This window comes from Orcinus orca, chromosome 2 (genome assembly GCF_937001465.1).
Source record: "Orcinus orca chromosome 2, mOrcOrc1.1, whole genome shotgun sequence".
Lineage (NCBI taxonomy): Eukaryota > Metazoa > Chordata > Mammalia > Artiodactyla > Delphinidae > Orcinus > Orcinus orca.
The window spans coordinates 112,239,871-112,258,469 of record NC_064560.1 but is presented as its reverse complement, the minus strand read 5'-3'; the positions used below and the strand labels follow the sequence as shown (position 1 = coordinate 112,258,469).

At 39.4% G+C, this 18,599-nt stretch overlaps 1 pseudogene; it reads left to right on the top strand.

Moving 5' to 3' along the window:
* The first annotated feature begins 258 nt into the window (after positions 1-258).
* LOC101269615 (gem-associated protein 2-like) lies at positions 259-1,146 on the top strand (annotated as a pseudogene).
* Positions 1,147-18,599: the final 17,453 nt, after the last annotated feature.

Genomic DNA, 18,599 nt, shown 5'->3' with positions numbered 1-18,599 from the left:
TGACAATGGATGAACTGTAGAACAAATTACTCTAAGGTTGTATTGGTTAAAAATAAAAATACCTTTGGGGGATGTTGATCACTACTTCTGCAAAGAACTAAATTCAAAATCTTCATTACACCATTGGAACCTTAACTTTGATACAATCAACAGGCTTACTCATACATAATTTAGCCCCCTAAGGCCTATCTCTTGCTCATCTCTCTGCCAAAAGTGCTTATTTGTGTGCCTGTGCAGTGACCAACCTAGACTTGGTACATGTGCTGGGTGGAACTGGCTGAGTTGAAAACCATGGCATAGGTGCCAGTGGAGTCTGCAGTGGAAGACTTGATGCCTCAGATGTTGCCAGTGGAGCCCTGCAACTTGGCAGAAAATTTAGCTCCCTCTCTATCCCCAAGGATGCCTCAGGAATCCCTGAGGCCAGTCTAGATTGAAGTAGCTCAATGTCCAGATGTGGTAGCTCACATCGACCCAAAGAATTTGAAAAGGAAGCAAAGTGTGAATGTTTCTCTTTCAGAATAAAAACCTGTTCCTAAAGGATATTCCTCCAAACTTCAGAGGCAAGAGCAACAAGTAGCACCGTTTTCAACTGTTCAACAGAGCGTGAACAGACACTGAAGTCACTGGAAATCTCAGCAGTTGGGTAGTAACAGGATCATGCCTTTCAACTATGTAAAATATGTAATTATTTCTCCTTTCTCAGGATAAATATCCTTCATTCTTCCAAAATCTGAAGATGAAGAACGCTGTAAAAACTTTTGTCTGGGTGAAATGTTATATGCAGAAGGGGCTGTTGGATCAGCTACAAATTAAAGTCCTGGGATGGATTATACCCAGATTGGTTTTCCTCCCTTGCTTCTTATTGTTAGCAGAAAAAATCAGTCAACAGTAACTAGTGTCTTGGAATTTATGAGTAACTGGCTTAGAGAAAGAGAATTATTACAGAATTGGGATGATGACTTTATGCTTTATTGGCTTGTCTTGGAAAACCTTTATTACCTGAGGATCATTCACTAATTTGGCAGCTTGCAAGAAGGTGCTCTGAAGTGAGGCTCTTAGTGGACAGCAAAGATGAATTTGAATTTATTAATCTGCTTGGTTAGCAGGTATTTTCACCAATGTGATTTAGATGATAAGCCATCTTGATGTAGCTGATCTCAGGGGTAGAAGATACTTGTGATGATGGCAGCCTAAGTCTGAGGCAGTGCAATGCCAAGTCAAGTGCAAATTGCATCATATCTTCAACACTGTGTGAAGGGTCCTCAGCTTAGCCTGTGTAACTCAAGCTGATATTCAGAAGACAGATCGTATTGATTTCAATACCTGAGTGTCTTTGGAAAATCCCACCCAGTTTCTGATGGACAGTTTAAAGAGTTTTCTGAAATCAAATGTTTTTAAACCACATTAAGTGCCATTTATTGATGAAGCATCCTGCACAGAAACTGTATGATGAAATTTTACAGAGGTCCTTGGTGCTGTTATATTGTTTATTTACATATATACATATAAAAATTGAATTGAAAATGTGAAAAAAATAGCTTTCAGGGATGTGGAGCTCAAGCTTTCTATTACATTCTCCTCCACTAAAAATTATGTCGTTATTGTGGCTTCCCCATAGACCTGTTCCACATCTTCTTCTCTGGGCCCTATATTTTTCTTTATAAGATCAGCTTGCTTGTTCTGGGTCCTTCCCACAGACTCGTTGCTGGGTTACAGAGGTGCTAACATTCACAAGGATGATATCAAAACTATTATGTAGCTGTACCTTGTACAGGTTGTGCACTGCACCGGAGCACCCAACTGAAGGAGCAAGTGGGGGCTGCAGTGTGCCTTTGTGTGGGTGCATCCACCTTAAGGCAGGCATGCCTTTTTTCCAATTCACTCTAGGGTGTAGTATGGGCTTGAGGTGTTCTGGGAAGCAGGATTTACCCATTTGCTGCATGATCTGAAAAGGTCTGACCTATACCAAAATTGTGAATATCCATTCCTCAATGCCAAACATCACAAAACTAATTACAAGGGGCTCTTTTTGGGGGGCTAAAAAATAAATAATACAAAGCAGTTCCACTTAAGGGGTAAAACATTCTAAGCAGCTCAGATTAAACTTCTGTATCAGCCTATTTTGTTGAATAACAGTACATTATCATGGGAGGACACATTTTTTAAACAAAATTTATTGGTCAAAATTTCCTCAGGGCTAACTTGCACTGAATCCCTGCTGAATGATCTCAAAGGAATAAAGCAAATTACATACACTGCATTAGGCCTTAGAATGCATGGTGCAGTAAAAAGCAGATTCAGACACTCTCTGTAGGTGCCATGCTTGACAGAGAATGGAAAATCTCATTGAAACACTTGTTGATATTCTTTGTCTCTCATGAAGAATTCGATACACTTCTCTGCAGATCTACTTGTGGTTTGGAATGAAAATGTGTTGGGTAAGGCTGCCCTAGAATTTCATGGAAAATGTAAATTGTCCAAGCTCCCTTCCAAATACAATCAGACTTAAAGTGGTTCCCATAGCTCTCCCTTCAACCATAAGATGTTCCCATTAGTGCCAATTAATGCTGAGACCCTGGCAGCCTGTGTGCATGATTCATTAATGAGAAGCCTCATTTACAGCTGAGAAAGCAATGCAGTGTAGCAGCTGTAATAATTTCTCACCTGCTCTGCAAACTGCTGACCTCTCACCATGGATAAGCTGCCCTCCCTTTGGCCTATGGCAGTGTGTGCTCAGGGGACAGTGGACAATGGCAACAATGATGGTGAAATTCTACCTAACATTCCAGCTTCCATGCTTACTTGAGACCAAATGTGAGACTAAGACTCTAACCTTCCTTTCTCAAACAAAATTTCTAATTCAATTAAAGATGGGACAGAGAAGCCGAAACCTCTATTACTCTACAATACATTGCTTTTCTACAAGATACCCACTTCATCAACAGCCTCTAAATCTGCAGACTATATTGCTAGTCTCATTACTAACATGACTCCAGTAATCAAACTGGCTCAACCAATTTATAACCAGGCTGTGTAAAAGATGCTGGTTTATACAATCTACATATATATATATATATATTTAATTATGCCCAGATATTTCATTGCTATGACTCCAGATACCATAGTTATTTATTAAATGGTAACAACCAAGTTACCATTTTTTTCCTATCCAGATGCTATCTTATTCTGCAACCTAAACAGGGGTACAAACAAGAAGTGATTGGACACTGAGTGCCACCCACAGTCTCCCAGATCTGCCATAGTCAGAAGACTAGGGAGAAGGTACCCCTGAGTCCAACAAGCCCGGTCGCAGTCATGCTATTCAAAATGAGAAAGGGACTCTCTGCTTCTAGAGAAAAACATTCAAGGCCCAGAAATCCCTTTTATCCATGAACTTGGCAGGCATCTTTCTCCCCATTCCTATCCTTCTTGCTCCTAGAAGTGAGCGTGAGACACTCATCAGTAGAGTTGTTGTAAGCCCTGCTTTACTTGAAGCAGCATCAAATTCTAATCAAAAATCTTTTGGCTTTAGTATTAATTTTCATTTATCTCAAGAGGGAGCTGGGCTGAAATACAATTTTGTACTTTCTACAAACAATAGTGCAAGTAACATTGAAGGGGAAGCATTTGTTACTTAGGATAATCAATTGCTTTTCAAGCACCATTAAGCCTTTTAGAAATGGTACATTTGATCAATAGCCCAGCTGCGCTATTAACAAGTATGTGACCTCGGACAAGTCCCTAACCCTCTTTGGGCCTCAGTCTGTTCATCTGTAAAATGAGAGCACTAGATTGGATTTTCCCTATGGATCCTTGTAGCTCTAAGAGGCTATGATTCTATACATGAGTTGCAAATAACTCTTACCTCGGTGATAAAAATCAGTGGTCTGAAACACTCTTAGAATCAAGGCTGTTTCCAGCTTTTTTTCTCCTGGATGAAGATGGAAATAGCAATCATTACCTGGGGCCTTGGGGGCTACTTGCTTGTACTCAGGCTTTCTGAAAAGTTGAGATGCATTAATTGGCTATCTTCTGGGTCTAAATCTATTTCTAAATTGATTGGGGATTTTATATTTTTCCCTATGAGATCCAGTGACAGCTAGGTACTCAAAAAAATTAGAGTTAAACAAGGAGACATAGTTCTGCCCCCTGGAGGGCTCCACCTACAACAAACCTCAACCCCGCTCAAGCCTCTGGTAATTTTCTGGAGAATGCAGGGACCAAAAATTACCCCGGAAAGTTATACATTTCTGATATGTTTAAATAAATTGAGGCAGAATTTTATGTATCTCATAGAGTCAAGATGATGGCAAGTAAACTGTATTAAACTAAGATTTATTATTAACCATCCATACCCAACGTGGCGAAAGTTATCCACGAGGCTATATATCTTTTTATGTTTGTGACTTGTCATTTTTAAAAGCTATATATGTTAATACCTGAAGGATTCAGAGGCTATAATGCTGTTTACTTTTAATAAAGCTATGTAGTCAGATTAAGCACAGGTTAATAATACCAGTTTGTTCTTTTCAGAGCAAAGCAAAAGCCTGTGGACTTATGGACAGAAGTTTCACAAGGCTAACTGTCCTTACAAACCTCTACTACAAAGAATGATAGGACTTTGGCTTCGTTTCCTCGATGGCTATATCAGTGGAGTAAGTTCTATAATTTCATTTCTTGAGCAAACTATTCAGATAATCCTTCACACAGAATTATAGCTTCTATTAAAAATGTGTATTCTTTCCCAAAGCCTTTTTCCTCTCTTGTTTTAATATGAAACAATATCAGAGCATTGGGAAAGAATTATTATCCTTGTCAACATCCTTAGGGGGCCTGACTAATATAAGAACCACTTCTTCCTGACTAATGATATTACAGGCTGCAGGAGCCTTCCCCAAACAACCCTGTAATTCAAGTCCTTTGTATCTAGTGTGTTTTTGACAGACTGGTTAATAGTGTCTGCTAAAGAAAAGTATTCCTCTCAATTTCAATCACAAAGCAACCTCTAAGGAAATTCTCAAGTCTGTTAAGTAGGCTAGACTTAAAACATCATACTCACCTGTGACACTCTTGCCTCAATAGAGATGTTGCTTATGAAAGCAGAGCCTATACAAGGAAATGTGGAGTATGAATGACAACTAAAGGCCGTGTACTGTAGTACAGAGGAAGACAAACAGATGAACAGTAAAAATCTTAAATTCTTCTTCTACATGATAATACAAGTAATAATAAAAAGCTATAATAAAAGTTATATATTGAATACTTATCTAATGCTATAAAATCTTCTAAGTGTTTTACATATAACTAATTTAATCCTCATATGAACCTTAGAAGGTTGTTAGTAGGACTATAATATGTAGATAGTTTTGTCTGGTATTTATTTTACTTAATATTGTTTTGTTTGCATTTTTCTACATCATTTTTTAAAATTTGATTTTTAAAAGCTATTGACATTCCATTATTTGGGTAATATATAACTTCATTCATTTCAATATTGCAAACTTGGCTTGGAAATTTCCCCTGTGGCAAGAAAGAGCAGAGAAGATTCAAAAGATATAGCAGAGGACAGATAAGCGAAAAGTATATTGTATTGTGTAGTTTCTCAATAGTTTCAGTTGTGTAAGTGTCTTTCTTTGATGGGTCTTTTGTTACGTTTGTGAATGTGCCAAAATGGCTGGTGATAGATTTGGCACCTATTATGAGCCCTACTGTGTGTCCTCCCCCCTTCACCCCCCTTCATATGTTGGAGTCCTAGCCCTCAGTACTTCAGATGTGACTCTATTTGAAGATACAGACTTAAAAGAGGTAATTAAGGTTAAATGAGGTCATTGGGATGGGCCCTAACCCATGTGTCTGTATTTGGAAATAGGACCTTCAAAGATGTGATTAAGTTAAAGTACCTGAGGGTGGGTCATAATCTAATCTGACTGACATCCTTATAAGACGATATTTGAACATGGAGACAGATCCCGGAGGTACACGCACCTGCACAGAGGGACAACCATGTGAAGAGGCAGCAAGTGAGTGGCCATCTTCAAACCAGAAAGAGTGACCTCGGAAGAAACCAACCCTGGTGGCATTTTGATCTTAGATTTCTAGCCTCTACTACTGTGAGAAAATAAGTTTCAGTTGTTTAAACCACCCCATCTGTGGTATTATACTATGGCAGCCCGAGCAGACTAATACAGTGCCACAGAGCACAAGTACAGGTGTTAGCTATCTTTAATTTAGCTATTTCCCCTTTAATTGGCTCAGACAAATTTGCATTGAGGAAAAACAGGTCTTAATAAGCTCTTAGAGCATATGTCTGGAAAGCAGTCAAAGCCATAGACCCAAGCTCTATTTCCATAAGTAATTTAGCCCTAGTTATTTAGTAACAAGACTGAAAGCCTATGGGGAGTATCTAGCAGAAGAAGGGTGACTTTCACAGAGCTGCCTGAGCAGCATTCAGTGTTCTTCAATCCTAGGAACTACTGGACATTGTGGTACCCATGGCCATGGACACCCTTAGACCCATTCACAGTGAGACTCTCAGATCAGTAACAACACAGAGAATAAACTTTCAATAGCCCTGCCTTTCTTTGGCAGAGCTGGGTCTTAAAACAAGCTCTCCTGATACCACTGTTTACTTTTTCACTGCACTGGCTTAAATATTCTGGCATTTGAGTATGTATTAAGTACTAATTATGTGACTAGTAAGTACAGTGCTTGAGGTAGTACGAGAAGGATCTGAAATAATATTGGCACTTAGCTGAACTTATCCTTTTTCTGAAGGAATCCAAAGTCCCAATTAACTGAGATGTCTGACCTTGCCACATTATTATACTGGGTGGTCTTACACATCCTGGAAAATAAGGCCAATTTTTAAATGGTATCTTTTAGATATTTAAAACAACCCTTTTACGACAGAGCTTTGATTACAAACTCATACAAGATAAAGCATATACTATCATTTTTAGATACAGAAGAGATACAGTCAATCACATGTTCACACACACACACACACACACACACACACACACACACACATACACTCCCATAAACATTCCCTCAGACACTGTTATTGGTTACCCATTGAAGAGTTTAATCACTTTCAACATTGAGAAATATTTTCTTATATAGTCGATCTTAATCTCTAATGCAGCAGTTTATTTCTTCCTTCTAGGTCCTCGGTACAAAGAGGGGACAGCTGGCCCCAATTCTTTTTCCACACACTGGGGGACTTAACGTGGTGAAATAGGTCATGCCTGTCAATTACAATAGCAGACTTGAATTTTAGATAACTTTGATTCTTTTAACTCCCTGCACCTGGGAAATAGAGGGTAGGGAGTAACTGGTGTTTGGCAGGATTTCATACATTGCCCATAAACTTTTCTTTCAACAAAAATTTGTCCTCATCAGATTTGTCGTAATCATTTAGCAAAATGTCTAGGGAAAAACACACAAAATAATCAGTAAAATTTCTTCTGTTTGTGATTGAAGAAAATTAATGAAAAAGAGACAACCAAGTCCCTCAGACTCCTCCTGTGTTGTTCACGTTTTGTTAAAAATGTGGTATACGCTTTTTGTTAAATGCTGTTGACCCTTGTGATTCTTGAATCGTTAGCCTTTAGAGTGACAATAAAAGCTTTGGGGGTTGGTTTCTATGCGATAGATTAGTTAGACCAACCCTCCCATTGGTAACAGTTATCAAACCTAAAATTTAAAAAACAAATAACCAACTCTTTGAAGGCATTGAAGAGTGACTAAAAATGGGAGAAACTGGAGCAGAGAACACTTTTGAAAGATGACCTGAAGAGGTGAAACTTGCCATTTTGTGGTTGACTAAAAAATGTCAAGTATAGCAGAAAGACACAACTTTACACACTTGAGGTATGAGATACTACAGTTTGGTATTGTCAGAGTTGGGACATGTGGGAGGAAATCTTGAAAGGGAAGGAACTACAGAGAGGATAAGCCCCAAATTAAATCTGTAATTTGGCTGACCACTAACTGGAGGGGAAACAGAGAGGTCCAGAAAAACAAAAACAAAATGAAACAAAAAAAATGGTGGAAGCTGAAATTACTCAGTTGAGAGTTCAGCAACTGCCAATGTAGAGAAGAGAGTTTGACTATCAAATTAAGTGCCTGCTAGAATTTAAAAAAAAAATCATGCTGCTGGATATGTCTATTAACTGACTGTGGTGACAGTATCACAGGTGTTTGCATTTGTGGAGTTACACACAATAAATATGTACAGTTCTTTGTATATCAATTATACCTTAATAAATCTGTTTAAAAAACACTCCACAGATAAACATAACAGAATTTAGGGTCTTTACAATGTATCACTCATAATGTCCAGTATCCAAATAAAAATCAGTAGATATGTAAAAATAAAAGGAAATGTGACCCTAGCTCATGAAAAATCAATGGAAAACAAAACCCTAAGGTGAGGCAGATGTTGCAATGAGCAGATAAAGACTTTAAAATAACATATAAATATGTTTAACTTCTTGAAGATAAATATGTGCACAATGAAGGAACAGATGGAGAATCTCAGCACAGAAATAGAAACTAGTAAAAAAAAAAAATGGGAATTATAGACACGAAAAGTACAATAATGGAAATAAAATTGTCATTGGAGGAGCTTCAAAACAGGTTTGAGATAGTATAAGAGTCAGTGGAATTGAAGAAAGATTAATAGAAGTTATTAAATCTAAGGAACAAAGAGAAGTGAGATAGAAGAAACTTGAACAAAGCCACATCTGTCTGTGAGATGATAGCAATAAGTCTAACATACATGTAATTTGAGTCCCAGGAGGCAAGATAAGAGAGAATAGAACAACAAAAACAAAACAAATTGAAAAAATAATGGCTGAAAACTTCTCAAATTTGCTGAAAAACATCAATTTATAGGTCGAAGAAGCTCATGGACAGAAAGCAGTATAAATACAAAGAAAATCCCACATAGGTACATCTTTGTCAAACTGTTGTAATCCAAAACTAAAGAGAAAATCTTGAAAGTAGCCAGAGACAAAAAGACACAATACCTATAAGGTAAAGCAATAGAAATGAAGGTAACTTTTCAAAATGTAGGGAAGACAGACTGATGATATCTTCAAAGTACTAAAGGAAAAGTAAAAAAAAACCCCTGCTATATCAGAATTATATATAAGAAAAGTACACTTTACAAGTGAAAGTGAAATAAATGTATTTTAGAATTAAAGGGCTTCCCTGGTGGCGCAGTGGTTGAGAGTCCGCCTGCCGATGCAGGGGACACGGGTTCGTGCCCCAGTCTGGGAAGATCCCACATGCTGCGGAGCGGCTGGGCCCGTGAGCCATGGCTGCTGAGCCTGCGCGTCTGGAGCCTGTGCTCGGCAACGGGAGAGGCCACAACAGTGAGAGGCCCGCATACAGCAAAAAAAAAAAAAAAAAAAAAGAATTAAAAAAATAAAAGAGAATTTATTGCCAAAAGACCCATACTACTAGAAATGCTAAATGAAGATGTTGAGGCTGAAGGAAAATGACACCAAGTAGTAAGTAGGATCTGTGAGAAAGACTGAATACCTCTTTAAAGTATAAATATGTGTATAAATATACATAAATATATATATATAAATATAAAATCTAGAGTTATCTATATAGTTCTATCTATCTATAGTCTTATAAATATAGACTATAGATAGTCTTTCCTTAAAAGACTTAGGATGGTTTAATGTGAAAATTACCACACTCTTTCATGTAGTTTATAATGTTTGTACATATATATGCAAAGCATAATTTCACATAATAGCAATAACAGCACAAAATATTGAGGTGGGGCAATAAATGCAACAAGACTGTTGCAAGATTCTAATATTTTATTTTAGTACAGGGGTAGCTCTAAGTAAATTATGATAAGTAAATATATTATAATACTCAGAGCAACCTATAGAAATAATGCAAAGAGCTATGGCTAAAAAGCCAATGGAATATTAAATTTTTGGATAAACCCCCCCAAAAGCAAAAAAAGGATAAATAGAAGAACAAAAATTGATGATATAAATGGGAAAAAAAACTCCCTAACTGTTGACTTAAATCCAATCATATTATTAATTACATTAAACGTAAATATAATAAACACTACAATTAAAAGGCAGAGACTATCAGACTGGATACAATAGTAAGACCCAACCACATGTTATCTACAAGAGACACTCTTTAAATACAAAGAAACAAATACATTGAATGTAAAAGGATGGAAGAAGATAGCCCATGAAAAAATGGCTCTATTTAGACTAAGCACATTAGTAAAGATAAATCTGAGCAGTTCATAATGTCAATACATCAGGAAGATATGGCATTTATGAATTACTCTGCACCTGATGACAACAACTTCAAAGTAGAAGAAGGGACCTGAGAGAACTGAGAAACAGCAAAGGAAAGAAATCAATTAAAGTAAAATCATTATTAGATATTTTAGTAGTTTTCTCTCAATAACTGATATAGCAGTTAAGTCAAAAATTATTAAGAACATATAAAAGATACGGAAAATCTAAGTGGCATTATCAACCATCTTGACCTAAGTGATAATAGTAAAAAACTACATCCTACAACTTTAGAATATGCACTCTTTTCAAATGCACATGGACTGTTCGTCAAGAAAGGCATATATTGGCTATAAAACACGTATAATTAAATTTCAAAGACTGAAATCATAGAACAATTATTCTTTTAGTATAATAGAGTTGAATTATGAATCACTAAATATTTGAAAGTTAAACAGTACACTTTAACTCATGAGGTAAAGAGGAATTGTAGGAGAAAATATAAAATATTCTGAGCTAAATTGCAATAAACTAAATATAACAAAATATGTTTGATTCAGCTAAGAAAAATATTTAAAATGATTTTTTTGTTGTTGCTATTTTGCTTCAAATACTTACATTGGAAATATTTAAAGGTTTAAGATAAACTATCAGTTTCCACTTTAAGAAAGCAAGTAAATTGAATTTAAAATAAGTAGCAGGAAAAAATAGAGAACAGATATCAATAAAGATAGATAATATAGAAACAGAAAATTAACAAAACACAAAACTGATTCTTTGAATTTATTAATTGAAATTGATAAACACCTGGCAAAACTGATTGCATAAACCAAGAATAAAACCTGAATTATCTGAGCAAGAATAAAAGAGGAATTATCAGGGCATATATTAAGGTATTACCAAGGTAATGAGGGAATATTATGAACAATTTTATGCCAATAAATTTGACAACTTATATGATGGAGAAATTCTTTGCAAAGCACAACTCTCTAGAAAAAGGAAACAAGAATATAAATCTGAGTATACTTATACCTGTGAAAGAAAATAATTTTGCTATTCAAAAAAAATCCTCCAGGGCTTCCCTGGTGGTGCAGTGGTTGAGAGTCCGCCTGCCGATGCAGGGGACACGGGTTCGTGCCCCGGCCCGGGAATATCCCACATGCCGTGGAGCGGCTGGGCCCGTGAGCCATGGCCGCTGAGCCTGCGCGTCCGGAGCCTGTGCTCCGCAACGGGAGAGGCCACAACAGTGAGAGGCCCACGTACCGCAAAAAAAAAAAAAATCCTCCAAAGAAAACTCCAGGCTTAAATAATTTCACTAGTGAATTCTATCAAATATTTGGTGAAAAATAGTAACAATCTGAAACAAATCATTTCAGGTAATGGAAGAGGAGAAAATATTTTCGAACTCATTTGATGAGGCCAACACAATCCTGACAGGTAAACCTTACAAAAACATTACAAGAAAATTATAGAGCAACAGCCCTCATAAACATAGTGCAAAAATCCTTAACAAATCAAATACAATAACGTCTAAAAGTGATAACACATTGTGGCTGTATTATTCAGGGTTCTCCAGAGAAATGGAATCAAAAGGATGTACATATATTTATAATAAGGAATTGGCTCATGCTATTATGGAAGCTGGCAAATCCCAAGATCTGCAGGGTGAGCTGTCAAGCTGAAAACAATAGAGCTAATGGTTTAGTTCTAGTCCAAGTCAAAGTCCTGAGAACCAGGAGAGCTGATGTTGTGGTTCCTTTCTGAAGGGAAGCAGTCTCAAGACTCAGGAATAGCTGGGATTTCAGTTAAAGTCCAAAGGCAGGAAAAAAGCTACTGTCCCAGTGTGATGGCAGTCAGCCAGGAGGAATTCTCTCTTACTCAGGGGATGGTTAGCCTTTTTGTTCTATTCAAGCCTTCAACTGACTGGAAGCCCACTCACATTAGGGAGCGCAATCTGCTTTACTCAGTCTAAAGATCTCAATATTAATCTCATCCAAAAACTCTCACAGAAACATCCAGAATAATGTTTAGCCAAATATCTAGGCACCCCATGGCTCAGTCAAATTGGCACATAAAACTGACCATCACAAGTCCACCCTTTGTCAACTTGGCATCCTTATGCATCCACTTAAACCATACTTAATCTCCTAATAAAGATAATAACAAGGTTATAATTCTGCTTAATGTGATAAAAATGCCTTGCATACAACTTAAAACGCATTAGCCATTTCCCCAGAAGAGGAGATAAAAGTCTTTGAGTGATGTTTACCCTCCTCCTTGATATCCTGTAACTTAAATACTAAGATGTAAAGATAATGATACTTAAATACTATGATATGAAGTCAATGCATCTTATATTACTTGATAAGGGGATAAGAGAGCAAAGAAAACAAAGATGCTACACACACACACACAAACACACACACACAAACACATCCATAACAAAATAAGGAAAAAATACTCATAACAATTACAGGCTTCTATAACTGGTCATGTGGTTGTACTTGGTATTTACTCCATTACCCATTCTGTATTCCCTATGCCTTCAGCAAGTACCTCAGCTGATTGTAGTTCTTTACTTGGTGGAGTACTCAAACCCTCATTCCTAAAGAGCTGTGGCCATTAGTAGTCCTACCTGGATTGAGTTGTTATAGTTTCCACTGACCTTAATTCCAGGGTTTGGTAATACTAAGAGACATCCTAAGGATCTCCTGTATTCCAGATATACTCTTCTTTTCCTCCACAAGGATCAGTAGTCCAACTTCCCCTTGGAAGTTATCCACTAACATGCTATTAATATGGACGCTAGCTTTGGCAGAAGCACTGCATGCAGGAAAGGAAAATCCATATCCAGAGTGAGTGTTTATTTCAGTAAGAACAAATTGCTGCCATTTTCATGACGGATGCCATCTGTTGTAATCAACCTGCCACCAGGGAGCTGGATGATCACCCCGGGGAATGGTGCCACACTGGAGGCTCAGTGTTGGTCTCTGCTGTTGATGGATTGGGTACTCACCAGTGGCCATAGCCAGATCACCCTTGGTAAATAGAAATCTATGTTGCTGAACCCATGCATAATCTTCCTCCCTGCCACCATGGCCATTGTGTTCATGAGCCCATTGGGCAATGACAGTGGGACTGTGGAACGAGGCTGACTGGTATCTACAGAATGAGCTACCCTATCCATTTGCTTATTAAAATTCTCCTTTTATGAAGTCACCTTTTGATAATTATTCACTTGGGACACAAATATCTTCAGGATTTATACTCATTCAGAAAGGTCTATCTCATATCTCGTTCCCAAATTTCCTTGTCACCAGTTTTCCAATCATGTTCCTTCCATGTTCCTGACCATCCAACCAAACAATTGGCCATGGCCCATAAATCAGTGTAAAATTGTACATCTAGCCATTTCTTCTTCTAATAAAAGTTACCAACCAGGTGCACTGCTCAGAGTTCTGGCCACTGGATTTGCCTTCACCATTGTCCTTCAGAGATATCTCAGAATGGGGCTGTATGCTGCAGCTGTCCACTTTGGAGCGGTGCCTGCATATGGTGCAGAATCATCTGAAAACCAGGCCCAAGTCTTCTCTTCATCTGCTAATTGATCACAGGGAACCCCCCATAAGCCATAGTTGCAGGCTGAGAGAGAGAAAATAGTGTAGCAGGAGTGGCATGGGCATTTTGGCCACTTCTTCATGTCACTTACTTGTGCTTTCAGAGCTTGCTTGGTCCTGATGATGTATATACCACTTCCATTTGATGATGGAGTGCCCTAAGCATGACCAACTTTGTGGCTTGGTGGGTCAAATAATACCCAGTTCATGGTGAGCAGTTCAGGTTGCATGATAAGTTAGTGGCCTGTGGGTAAGAGTTCAAGCTCTACTAAGGCCTAGTAGCAGGCCAACAACTGTTTATCAAAAGGGGAGTAGTTGATGCCAGAGGATTGCAGGGCTTTGCTCTAAAACCCCAAGAGCCTGCATGGCGATTCACCTAGAGGGGACTGCCAAAGGCTCCACACATCATCTGCCAATGACACTTCAAGTCCCATTGGATCTGCTGAATCATATGGCCCAAGTGGCAGAGCAGCTTGCACAGCAGTCTGGACCTGATGCAGAGCCTTCTCTTGATCTGGGTCCCACTTAAAACCTGAAGCTTTCCAGGTCACTCAGTAAATGTGCTGGAGTAACACTACAATGAGAAATATATTGCTTCCAAAATCCAAAGGGGCCCACTAGGCACTGTGTTTCTTTTCTTTTCTTTTTTTTTAAGTTGTAGGAGGGACGAGAACAACAGCTTCTCCTTCACCTTCGAAGGCGTATCTCAATGTGCCCCACACTAAGAAATTTCACTGAGTAAGGCCCCTGAAACTTTGTTGGGTTTATGTCCTACCATCTGACATGCATATATCTTACCAATAAGTCTAGAGTCATTGCTCTTCTAGCTCACTAAGTCAAATCAACATTATGTAATCCACTGCAGCATGGAAGGGAAAGGCAATCAAGATCCTTGCGAACTAAATTATGACACAGAGCTGGAGAGTTGATAGGTAGGACAGTGAGTGTATATTGCTGGCCTTGCCAGCTGAAAGTAAACTGCTTCTGGTCGTTCTAACTAACAGGTATGGGGGAAAACCATTTGCCAGATCATTAGCTGCACATCAGGTACTAGGGGATGTGTTAATTTGTTCAAGAAATAAAACCACATCTGGGGATCTAGGAAGATGGCAGAAGAGTAAGAGGCGGAGATCAACTTCCTCCCCACAGATACATCAGAAATATATCTACATGTGGAACAACTCCTACAGAACACCTACTGAACGCTGGCAGAAGACCTCAGACCTCCCAAAAGGCAAGAAACCCCCCACGTACATGGGTAGGGCAAAAGAAAAAAAGAAAAACCAGAGACAAAAGAACAGGGACGGGACCTGCACCAGTGGGAGGGAGCCGTGAAGAAGGAAAGGTTTCCACACACTAGAAGCCCCTTCGCGGGTGGAGACTGCGGGTGGCGGAGGAGAGCGCAGCAACAGGGATGCAGAGGGCAAAGCGGAGAGATTTCCGCACAGAGGATCGGTGCCGACCGGCACTCACCACTCCAAGAGGCTTGTCTGCTCACCCACCAGGGCGGGCGGGGCTGGGAGCTGAGGCTCGGGCTTCAGTCGGAGCGCAGGGAGAGGACTGGCGGCTTGAACACAGCCTGAAGGGGCTAGTGCACCATGGCTAGCCGGGAGGGAGTCCGGGACCTGCTGAAGAGGCAAGAGACTTTTTCTTCCCTCTTTGTTTCCTGGTGCGCGAGGAGAGGGGATTAAGAGCACTGCTTAAAGGAGCTCCAGAGATGGGCACGAGCCGCGGCTAAAAGCGCAGACCCCAGAGACGGGCATGAGACGCTAAGGCTGCTGCTGCCGCCACCAAGAAGCCTGTGTGCGAGCACAGGTCACTATCCACACCTCCCTCCCGGGGTGCCTGTGCAGCCCGCCACTGCCAGGGTCCCGGGATCCAGGGACAACTTCCCCGGGAGAACGCACGGCACGCCTCAGGCTGCTGCAACGTCAGGCCGGCCTCTGCCGCCGCAGGCTCGCCCCGCACTCCGTACCCCTCCCTCCCCCCAGCCTGAGTGTGCCAGAGTCCCCCAATCAGCGGCTCCTTTAACCCCGTCCTGTCTGAGCGAAGCACAGACGCCCTCCGGCGACCTACAAGCAGAGGCGGGGCCAAATCCAAAGCTGAACCCCGGAAACTGTGCGAACAAAGGAGAGAAAAGGAAATCTCTCCCAGCAGCCTCAGGAGCAGCGGATTAAATCTGCACAACCAACTTGATGTACCCTTAATCTGTGGAATACCTGAATAGACAACGAATCATCCCAAATTGAGGAGGTGGACTTTTAGAGCAAGATTTATGATTTTTTCCCCTTTTCGTCTTTTTGTGAGTGTGTATGTGTATGCTTCTGTGTGAGATTTTGTCTGTATAGCTTTGCTTTCAACATTTGTCCTAGGGTTCTATCCGTCCGTTTTTTGTTTAAAATTTCTTCTTAATAATTATTTTTTTATTTTAATAACTTTATTTTCTTTTCTTTTATCCTTCTTTCTTTCTCTCTCTCTTCTCTCTCTCTCTCTCTCTCTCTCTCTCTCTCTCCCTCTCCCTCTGTCTGTCTCTCTCTTTGTCTCTCTCTTTGTCTCTCTCTCTCTCCCTTTTTATTCTGAGCTGTGTGGATGAAAGGCTCTTGGTGCTACAGCCAGGAGTCAGTGCTTTGCCTCTGAGGTGGGAGAGCCAACTTCAGGACACTGGTCCACAAGAGACCTCCCAGTTCCACGTAATGTCAAACGGCAAAAATTCTCCCAGAGATCTCCATCTCAACACCAACACCCAGCTTCACTCAACGACCAGCAAGCTACAGTGCAGGACACTCTATGCCAAAAAACTCGCAAGACAGGAACACAACCCCACCCATTAGCAGAGAGGTGGCCTAAAATCATAATAAGTCCACAGACACCCCAAACCACACCACCAGACGTGAACCTGCCCACCAGAAAGACAAGATCCAGCCTCATCCACCAGAACACACGCACTCGTCCCCTCCACCAGGAAGCCTACACAACACTGAACCAACTTTAGCCACTGGGGACAGACACCAAACACAACAGGAACTACGAACCTGCAGCCTGGAAAAAGGAGACCCCAAACACAGTAAGATAAGCAAAATGAGAAGACAGAGAAACACACAGCAGATGAAGGAGCAAGGCAAAAACCCACCAGACCTAACAAATGAAGAGGAAATAGGCAGTCTACCTGAAAAAGAATTCAGAATAATGATAGTAAAGATGACCCAAAATCTTGTCAATAGAATAGACAAAATGCAAGAAACATTTAACAAGGACCTAGAAGAACTAAAGATGAAACAAGCAACGATAACAACACAATAAATGAAATTAAAAATACTCTAGAAGGAATCAATAGCAGAACAACTGAGGCAGAAGAACGGATAAGTGACCTGTTAGATAAAATAGTGGAAATAACTACTGCAGAGCAGAATAAAGGAAAAAAAATGAAAAGAACTGAGGACAGTCTCAGAGACCTCTGGGACAACAACAAACGCACCAACATTTGAATTATAGGGGTTCCAGAAGAAGAAGAGAAAAAGAAAGGGACTGATAAAATATTTGAAGAGATTATAGTTGAAAACTTCCCTAATATGGGAAAGGAAATAGTCAAGTCCAGGAAGCACAGAGAGTCCCATACAGGATAAATCCAAGGAGAAACATGCCAAGATACATATTAATCAAACTGTCAAAAATCAAATACAAAGAAAACATATTAAAAGCAGCAAGGGGAAAACAACAAATAACACACAAGGGAATCCCCATAAGGTTAACAGCTGATCTTTCAGCATAAACTCTGCAAGGCAGAAGGGACTGGCAGGACATATTTAAAGTGATGAAGGAGAAAAACCTACAACCAAGATTACTCTACCCAGCAAGGATCTCATTCAGATTTGATGGAGAAATTAAAACCTTTACAGACAGGCAAAAGCTGAGAGAGTTCAGCACCACCAAACCAGCTTTACAACAAATGCTAAAGGATCTTCTCTAGGCAAGAAACACAAGAGAAGGAAAAGACCTATAATAACAAACCCAAAACAATTAAGAAAATGGGAATAGAAACATACATATCGATAATTACCTTAAATATAAGTAGATTAAATGCTCCCACCAAAAGACACAGGCTTTCTGAATGGATACAAAAACAAGACCCATATATATGCTGTCTCAAAGAGACCCACTTCAGACTTAGGGACACATACAGCCTGAAATTGAGGGTATGGAAAAAGATATTCCATGCAAATGAAAACCAAAAGAAAGCTGGAGTAGCAATTCTCATATCAGACAAAATAGACTTTAAAATAAAGACTATTAGAAGAGACAAAGAAGGACACTACATAATGATAAAGGGATCGATCCAAGAAGAAGATATAACAATTGTAAATATTTATGCACCCAACATAGGAGCACCTCAGTACATAAGGCAAATACTAACAGCCATAAAAGGGGAAATCGACAGTAACACATTCATAGTAGGGCACTTTAACACCTCACTTTCACCAATGGACAGATCATCCAAAAAGAAAATAAATAAGGAAACACAAGCTTTAAATGATACATTAAACAAGATGGACTTAATTGATATTTAAAGGACATTCCATCCAAAAACAACAGAATACACATTTTTCTCAAGTGCTCATGGAACATTCTCCAGGATACATCACATCTTGGGTCACAAATCAAGCCTTGGTAAATTTAAGAAAATTGAAATTGTATC